A 9,479-nucleotide genomic window follows, 5' to 3' on the forward strand; every position below is an offset into this window, starting at 1 on the left:
TGGCTGACATTCTCATAATTAAATAGTGTTAATAATAAAGCTCTTGCGGATTTTAAACAAACTGGCATAGAGGTGGAACAGTTTGCCGTATTTCATTTAGCGACTGCAGCAATTAGCCTTTAATGAATAGTACACAGTGACATAGAAGGGCGTCATTTCACCCCATCGTTTGTTTGCCAAATCACAAAAGGCGACGTTTTCATTCTGCTGATTGAAAATGATTCTCAGGGTTTCTCCTGAAAGCCTCTTAAGTAATTGCATTGTGAAACTGAAAAATAAATAAATAAAATGAAAGGGAAGAACATTAATTGCTTTTAATATCTCCGGTCTAATTTTGGCCAAGCTTAGCAGGCTAATAGCTCAGGATCTCAAGCCATACAACAATGGATCAAAAATAGAAGGCTCATGTAGTTGATATATTTAGAGGCTGATGTTTTTCTTTTATAATTTTAGGAGAGATTCGTTCCCAGGCACGTTGTGACTCCTCCCTGTGAACTGACAGGGGGGTGTTTTTATAGAGGACTCACTGGTGGGGTGACTCTGAAGTCATTGCCAAAGGAAAATGACCATGATTATCCTGAAGGTGAGCTGAGAAAGAGCCGCTCCACGGTCAAGGTTGTGAACAACAAAGGAACGGTTATCCTTTTAAGGTCTCCCTCCAAGCTTTTGCGAGCAAAGACAAATTATTTTTTTAAAGGTAGGTGGGCTCTAGAACTATGTTTTCCACACTTGAAAATATTACTTCTTATCTCTGAGACTCGATTTTCTTATCTGCAAGATCCATGGAGGAAGGAAAGGCAGGAAATATTGACTCAGCTGGATAAATCCTAACATCACCTGGATGCTGTTAAACATTCAGATTCCCAGTTTCCATGTGGGATCTACTGAATTGGAGTTTCCAAGGAAAGGGCTTAGGAATTCTGCCCTTTATGAAAGCACACTAGGGGGTCCTGAGTACAGGCTTCCCCCACTATACGAAAATTCGAATTTAACACCACCTCGCTTTTAGGAAAGACCTCCAGTAGTACCTGTTTTCACTAACCGAAAGAAATTCGAAGAAGGTTTTAGCCTTTAGGAAAAAAAGGCAAAATGTGAAAGTAACATTCAGAGTTTGTTTTGCAGGAGCCAGTACAGAGGCACCTGGAAGAGTGAGATTGCTGCTTCCAGGCTCCTTCCCAAGAACTACACTCAGCATCTCAGCATCAGGCTGCCATAGCTTTGAACTATGAGGTATGAACTCATAGCATGAACATGTATCTGTGAGCATCTGTGCTTTATCTCGATTTATTTTGTGCATCTGTTAGAAAGATGTGTCACGAAGTAATTGCTTCTTCATACAAAAGTACAAAAGGTTGTACTTTTGGACCGCGGGGAATCCTGTCCCTGGTAAGTCTGGTAAACACTTACTTTGGCGTCTTTGGGCCTTCCAGTTCCACAGCTGTTGACAGACTCAGGTCCAGCCTTGCTGTGAAGCAGTGCAAAGTGGGAGAAGGCAGGGGCTCCCCGCGTGGGGCTACTTGAGGAATCACAGGTCCCCAGCCTAAGAAAGCTCTTTCAACCAGTCTACCACAGTGCTGCAAACGTCCCCATCAAGGTCACAGTTCAACTTTCAATGTGATGCTGAATGAGCAAGGGTTGTGTTGAAATAACTTTCTAGACTCAAGATGGAGCCACTCCTGCCCGGGGTGCCAGGTCAGCAAACCAAAACTCAGGCAACTTCTTTGTTCCTGTAAATGCCCCGCTGGACCAGAAACACAGGATATCCAGTCAGCCAGCCCCCAGACGCCAAGCCAACTCTGGGCTCTATACTTACTTGCTTGTTCCTTTTCTGTTTTCTATCTCTTCCTTGTTCCTTATTCTTTACCTTATAAAAGCTTCCTGCCTCCTGCCCCATTCTGCAGTTCTCTGGACCCTTGGGAACTGACACTGCCCACTTCATGGGGAGTTCAAGTTTGTTTGTATCACCTAGATGGTCTTCTTTAATCATTTTCAACAGTTTTAACAAGGATTGGGTGGAAGGTCACCTGAGGATGGGAGAGGCAGAGGCCCCACGGGGGGACAGATGCTCAGCAGGAAACGGTGCAAAGACAGACCAAGAGACAATTAGAATATCACATGGGCACCCCCTTCTGTGCCCTGAGACCTGACTGATGCAGGCGTCCTGCCCCCTTCTGGGTCTCAGAGTGCAGTAGTTGAACAGGCTACAGGATGCAGTAGTTGAACTAGACACTAAAGGCACCTTCAGGTTCTGACATTACAGCTCATAACCTTGGCAGCTTCGCTGGGCTGGTCCTGACTTCTCCTTGGAAAGTCTAACCTAATTCTGCTTTGCAGGAAGGGCCTGGGTAAAGTGCCTTGATTTGGCCTTCTAGTGAATTCCAGATGGGTGTAACGGGAGCAGGCCTAATCCAGGATGGCCGGTGTTAACTTCACAGGCAGGCGTTTTAGAAACTAGACAGCCTTAAAGACTGAAAAATAAGATTGTTTTGTATGTTTTGTTTTTAATATCCTGCTCTTTCTAAATAAGGAAAAATTAAGAACTGCTTGATATATATACCTGTCTTCAGAAACCAACCTACTTTTAAACATTGTAATCTTTTGGTACCATTTAACATTTTTCTCAGTCCTCTTGCAAACTCATTGGTAGGACATGGTCCGTATAACCTAGAGCACCTTGCACCTTGGCAAGGTGTTCAATATGTGTCAGGAGAACTAATTGATATATTAATAATTTATTTAGATATCACTGTGCTAAATACTTTCCTTGTATTTTATCATTTAATATTCATAATCATCCTTAGATCTAGGTAGGTAGGTGCGAAGTGGCATCTTACTGTGGTTTTGATTTACATTTCCCCAGTGATTAGGGCTGTTGAGCATCTTTCCATGTGCTTATTTGGCCATTTTGTATATCTTCTTTGGAGAAATATCTATTCAAGTCTTTTGCCCATTTTTGAATCGATTGGTTTTTTTCTGTTGTTGAGTTGTGGAAGTTCTTTACATATACTGGACAGTAATCCCTTCTCAGGTTTTTTTTTTTGTTTTTTGTTTTTCTGCTACGCGGGCATGTCACTGTTGTGGTCTCTGCGGAGCACAGGCTCCGGACGCGCAGGCTCAGCGGCCATGGCTCACGGGCCCAGCCGCTCCGCGGCATGTGGGATCCTCCCGGACCGGGGCACGAACCCGTGTCCCCTGCATCGGCAGGCGGGCTCTCAACCACTGTGCCACCAGGGAAGCCCTTGAGTGATTTTGATGCAGCCAAATTTGGGAACCCTAAATCTGGTCCATAGTCTCAACTTTTTTTTATTTAGACAGGGTGACCCTCACCTCCCTCTCCTTTGGTTTTTCCAAACAAAAACTTACTCAGAAAAATCTACCTTTAAAAGAGAGAACTTCTTGAATGAACAGTTCTCTTCCAAGTGAGTACCTGATCCCCAGTCCACCAATACCCCCAGCAATAACTTCAGAAGAACCTCCACAGGTTTAAAAAGCATTGTTCTAGGGATTGAATTCCCCACCTTTTTCAATGGGACACTGAGTCCTAGGGAAGGAAAATGAGTTTCTAGAAGTGGCTGCTCTCTCTGCTGCCTGCCCCTTCATCCTCTGTCGGGAGACCCCTGAGGGGATCAGCCATGGTTGATGAAGGGAGAACCCCTTGATTCCTGGCTGGTCAAGATGACCAGTTGATGTAAAAATCAATGAAGAAGATGTTTCCATGTGTATGGAGAGCTTTGGAATAAAAGCACAACGCTAAGGTAAAATAAGACAAGTTTTCTATCTTTCAAAGGAAAAAAAAAATCGCCCAAGTTTAACTAGGTAATTAATTAATTCACAAGTAGGACCAAAGTGAGAGCGATTGCTAAACAATAACAAATGATAAAGAATAGACCCTAAGGTAAGTGATGATGGAGAAGATGAAACAGTTTTAGCTTGGAATCCTATTACAATTCTATTTCAATATAAATAAGCTGACACCAGAAGCAAATGATTAACCCCAAAGCCACTGGCTGTTCATTAGCCAAGGAATAATTTTACATTTCATTATTATTCGTGTTGGCTAAATTTCCATTAAAACCAATTTAGTAAACTGGCCGTCTTATGGGCTTGAAATTAAAAGGAGGAAGAGAAGGCAGGGAGGGGACAAAACAGAGGCCATCATTTGAGCATCGAGGGACGGGAAACTCATGGGGGCAGATTGCCACTTTAATTAAAAATAATGTCTCAATTCACTTTCAAAATGAGCCTCCAGAAAGCGCCTGGGAAATTTTCCCCGGCCAGAGCGTCTGGCTCGTTCACCAAGTGGGTGATTTCTGTTGCTGGGATTTCTGACTGAGTGGAGGGACTCCCCCCAGGTCAGCTCCCTCCCTCCTCAGCACAGCAGCTTCCAGTTGGGGAGAAAGGGCCTCGAGCTCCTCAAATACTAGTCCCAGAGCCTGGACAAGGGGAGTCGCCGCTTCATTCTTTGGGCCATCGTGCAGGCTTCAGGACTTGTATGTAACATAAAATGTGACCCAAACACCAATGACTAGCTTAGCTCACATTTAAAGAGCACTCACTTTAGCCATGCCCTGTACAAAATGCTTTCATGAATCAACTCACTTAATTCTCCTAACTCTCTAAGGAAGTAGATTCTATTTATATTCCCCTTTTACAGATGCGAAAGCTGGGATGAGTAACTGATATTACTCAGCCAAGATGGCACAGAGCTGGGATTCAAACCCATGTCATTTACACCAGAGCTGTGGGCATAACCACGAAGCTGTACTGCCTCTTGATAAAATAATGAACCGACTTCATGCTGTTTAAGTACAAAACCCAACAGAAAACAACGTATGTAGTGAGTTGTTAGGCAAGACGGTGCTGCAAAGGTGAGTGGGGGACAATTTGGGGGGCCACTTAGAATGCCAGGCCCAAGGGTTTGAACTTGACTCTTTGGGGGTTCACAGAGTGCAGTGCCCAGCCCACTTGGAGTCCATAAACAGATTTTAAAGCAATATTTAGTAGTTATGTGTATGTTTTAAGTTTATTAGAAATATATTTAACTCTCATATACAATCGGGTAAAAGAGATCATCCTTACTCAAGAACAAAGGACATTTTATTTAACACTTTACATGTTCTCTTACTATGTATCGGGCATTGTTCTAAGTGCTTTGCGTGTTAACTCAATTCTTAGAACAGTTCTATAAGGTGGGTACTGTTATTCACTTCACTTACAATTAGGGAAACTGAGGCTAACTGAGGTTAACTTATGCAGATCTCACAGCCAGCACGTGGCAGAGCGGAGATTGGAACCCAGCTGTTTATCTCCAGCCGGTGCACTTTTTTTTTTTTTACATCTTTATCAGAGTATAATTGCTTTACAACGGTGTGTTAGTTGCTGCTGTATAACAAAGTGAAGTGATTAAGAGACAGGGGGATGGGATATGAACATCACGGAGGCAGTTGTCTTCTGCTTCAGGCGATGTTTTATGAAGGTACACTCCCCGAGGGCTGCCCGGAGATGTGACGCAGAAGCTGGCCCCTGCCCCTGTGAGAGGCGCTGGCAGCAAACCTGCAGTCTTTAGCCAACAGGGCGCAATTCCCAGCACGTTTCAAGGATCAGGTGTCCACATCGGAAACCAACCCAGCTCTAGTTGCCCCAAATCACTTTGCGGGGAGTGAAGCTTTCTCATTTATGTGCCCAGACCAGCACTGCACCCACTCTGGAAGCCAGAGGCCCCGGGGACAGCCCAGCCCAGCTGCTTCGGAATGTGGTGGAAGGAAGAGCAAGAGTCTGGCTTTGGATGGCTCTGATGCAGGAAGTATTATGCATCCACGGGAGACATAATCACGCCACCTCCCCTGACCTACGAGAGCGCCGCAGCAGGACTGGAGACGGTCCTCCACTGTACACCAGTGGCTAGCCCATCTCCATCGGAACCCTACGGCTGGTGAGTTCCCTACTTGGACCACCCTCACCAAGGATGCCCACTCCCACCCCAACCCACCTGCTTTCCCAAAAGCCCCACGAAGGCAGAAACCGTGTCCTGTGCTCCTTTCCAGTCCTGCGTGGCCACCGTAAGCATTTGATGCCTGATCCAGAATTGGGAGGGTGGTCACCGGCCCAGGTTCTGCCACAGGCCGCTTTCCATCTTCTAACGGAATGGCCCTGGGCAAGCCTGCTAACGAGTCTGTGCCCATTCTCTTCGTATAAAAACGGCACTGACAGCAGATCCAAGTCGTATGGCTGTGTCGGGAGGGTTACCTAGATAATGTATCTAAAACATTTATCCCAGTGTCGGGGAACATATGAAACACTAGATAAATAATAGCCATGACTCCTAATAATAGTAGTACATGTTTCCAGTTTGATGGCCGAGATCTGAAGTCTGGAAACGTGCAAGAGTAATTTACAGTCTACCACTCACCCCTGTGTTGGCTTTGGCACCAAATAGCCACCGCAACTTCCCAGGCCTGACGCCGTCTTCCCTTTATTAGATTCTCTGCTTTCCCTTCTGGCCTGGACAAGCCCTCACTTCTTTAGCTAATGGGAGGAGCGATTCTTTGCCAGAAAAAGGGGAAACATCCTTAGAAAGGCATCCAAAACGTTGCCATTTATGGCGCAGAGAGAAGGCCATAGCCAGTCTTTCAATGACACATGCACAAAAGCTCTTGTTATGGACACAACTAAGAAAAGTGAACCCTTCGCCTGGTGTAATTCACTTCATTTATTGACCAGAGTTCTCTCCCCCAACCCCGATTCCTTTGCATTTGTCAGCGGTTCAGAGACCCCTAGCATTCAGCATGATTTGTAATGTAAATTATATAATTGTACTTTCACATATTTTAACATCAAATGAAATGATTGACTACAGAATCGGAGCTGTCTACAGGTGGGGGTCAATTACCATCTGAATAATCACAGTGCTACACAAGAATAGCATAGCCGCTGAGCGTGACATATTTTTATCTCTATGCATTTCAATGAAGTCGGGCTGGTACATAAAAGGTTATCACCTAGGAAACATATTTTCCTAAGCACAAGTTAAACATGCAAGTGAGATCAGCAAAGATATTCAATTTAGCCAGTCAACCCTAACCTATTAATATTTTAACAAAATCCAGTGAGGATAATTTTTTTCTTTGATCCCATTTCATGTGAGCAGCCAGGAAAGGGAAGAAAAATTAAAAACAAAATAGTCAAGCATACAGAATGAGGTTATGTATTAAGTGGGCTATTTAATGTTTCTGGCATTTCATAGCCCAGGGGAAAGTGTGGATGGATTTAACCATCAAGAGCTGTGTTCCCTTGGCCACAAAGTTCGAGAAACATAAAATAATCTATACTTCCAAGCTGACAAATTGTACCTGACACCCAGCTTCATCTCACCGGGACTCCGGAGATCAGCATTAATCATATGTTACAGGGAGTAAAAAGAAAAGTAAATCATGCCACGCTGGAAAGTGAGATGGAAGGTCTTCAGGCAAGGATTTTAATCAATAATATGTGGGATGGTAACCAGAAGCTATTGTTTTAATCTTCCGGTATGAAAAGAAATGAATGCAAAACACAAAGCTACCAGGAGCCGACGCGGCTTCCATGGTGCCTTGTAAGAACTGAAAACAGTTTGGCCGCTCAACTTCCCGGCTTGATTCATGACAACACACACAACGATTTCTTTTTAATGGGCAAGAGCCAAGCGCATCATGAAGTTGCCTATTTCTGGAGCCTCAGCTGTTGCCCAAGTCCTGGGCCGTGGTTTCGCGTTTGCTCAGTTCCCCTTGTGCAGTAAATGTCTACCGGTTTTGTGCATCCAGCACCCATTACTTCCTCGAGACCCTCCCCTCCCCCACCCTCAGTCCCTGTGGTTTAGGTTGTATTGGCTTCACCGGTGGTTCTAGGGAAAGACATGTGTCTCTGTCCGGGCATCACTGTGATTAATTAGTTCAGGGATGGGTGTGTGATTCATTAGAGCCCATGAAATGCAGCCTTGGGTGTTCTTGGCAGTACTCTTATGAAAGAGGTTGTTATGGTTTGAACTGTGTCCTCCCCAAAATACATATGTTGAAGTCCTAACTCTAAATACCTGACAATATGACCCCTTCTGGAGCACAGGATCGTTGCAGAGGTGATTAGTTAAAATGAGGTCTTACCGCAGTAACTGGGACTCCTAATACACTGAGACTAGCGTCCTTAGGAAAAGAGGAAATTTGGACACAGACAGACACACACATAGGGGAACGCCATGTAAAGATGAAAGACTAGGGTGAGGCTTTTACAAGCCGAAGAACACCAAATATTTCCAGCAAACCACCAGAAGCTGGGGGAGAGGCATGGAACAGATTCTTCCTCACAGCCTTCAGAAGAAACCAACCCTGGCAACATTTTGATCTCAGACTTCTAGTCTCCAGAACCATGAGACAATCAATTCCTGTTGTTTAAGCTACTCGATTTATGGTACTTTGTTACGGTAGCCCCAGCAGCCTAATACAGAGGCCCACCCTCTTTTATTCCCATGTACTGGGTACTTTGAAATTTAAGCTTGGCCTGTGCTACGTGTTCTCCCAAAATTCACATGTTGGAATCGTGACCCCGACAGAGGGTGGTATTAGAAGGTGGGGCCTTTGGAAGGTGCCTAAGCCATGACGGTGGAACCCTCATGAATGGGATTAGCATCCTCTAAAAGAGGCTCCTGAGAGATCCCTAGCCCCTTCCACCACGTGAGAACACAATGGGAAGTCTGACCTGGAAGACATCCCTCACCCAACCGTGCTGGCACTCTGACGTCGGACTTGCAGCCTCCAGAGGTATGAGAAATAAATTTCTGTTGTTTATAAGCTACTCGGCCTGTGGCATTTTGTTACAGCAGCCCGAACGGACTAAGAGAGCATGGCAGGCATTTACCTTACTTAGCGATGGAGCCAACAGTTGCAAAGCTGGGCAAATACTTACAGAGATACCTACCTCAGGCAAATGTTGCCTGAGCCATTCATCCCTGAAGTTCTATCCCTGATTTTTTTGCTTATGTGAGCTATTAAATTCCCACTTTTACTTAAGCTGGTTAGAATTTAATTTTCATCATTTACAACCAAAGGAACCCTAAATGGTTTATTCTGAAAGCAGTCGATATGATCTTAGGATGAATTAATAGATACGAAGGCTTTAGAACAAAGGACATAATCATGTCAATTAGACACAGGAAGATTGCATTCAGTCAGACGCATCATACTTTCAAGAGGGATCCGGATAAATGCGAGCAGTGTTTAGGTGGTGAGAGGCCTGGACGGTGAATCATAAGAGGCATAAGGGATGCTCGTCACAGGCCAGAAAAAGAAAACGTTTATAGAAAACATGATAGATGACCTCAAATATCCACAGGAATGGCAATTAAAGGAAAGACTGGGATTTAATCACATATCCCCAAGGATAGAAATAGGAAGCCATGGGAAGACAGAAAGAAAACACTTTCTATTGCTCCCAGCTATGGGAAAAAGTAA

General features: G+C 44.5%; 1 long non-coding RNA gene across 1 annotated transcript; it reads left to right on the forward strand.

Moving 5' to 3' along the window:
• Positions 1–574: 574 nt before the first annotated feature.
• LOC136792972 (uncharacterized) lies at positions 575–8,823 on the forward strand. The gene is made up of 5 exons (XR_010837632.1): positions 575–697; positions 1,123–1,230; positions 4,655–4,868; positions 5,687–5,932; positions 7,244–8,823. It is a non-coding gene; the product is annotated as an uncharacterized lncRNA (long non-coding RNA).
• Positions 8,824–9,479: the final 656 nt, after the last annotated feature.

Source organism: Kogia breviceps, chromosome 18, assembly GCF_026419965.1.
Source record: "Kogia breviceps isolate mKogBre1 chromosome 18, mKogBre1 haplotype 1, whole genome shotgun sequence".
NCBI lineage: Eukaryota > Metazoa > Chordata > Mammalia > Artiodactyla > Physeteridae > Kogia > Kogia breviceps.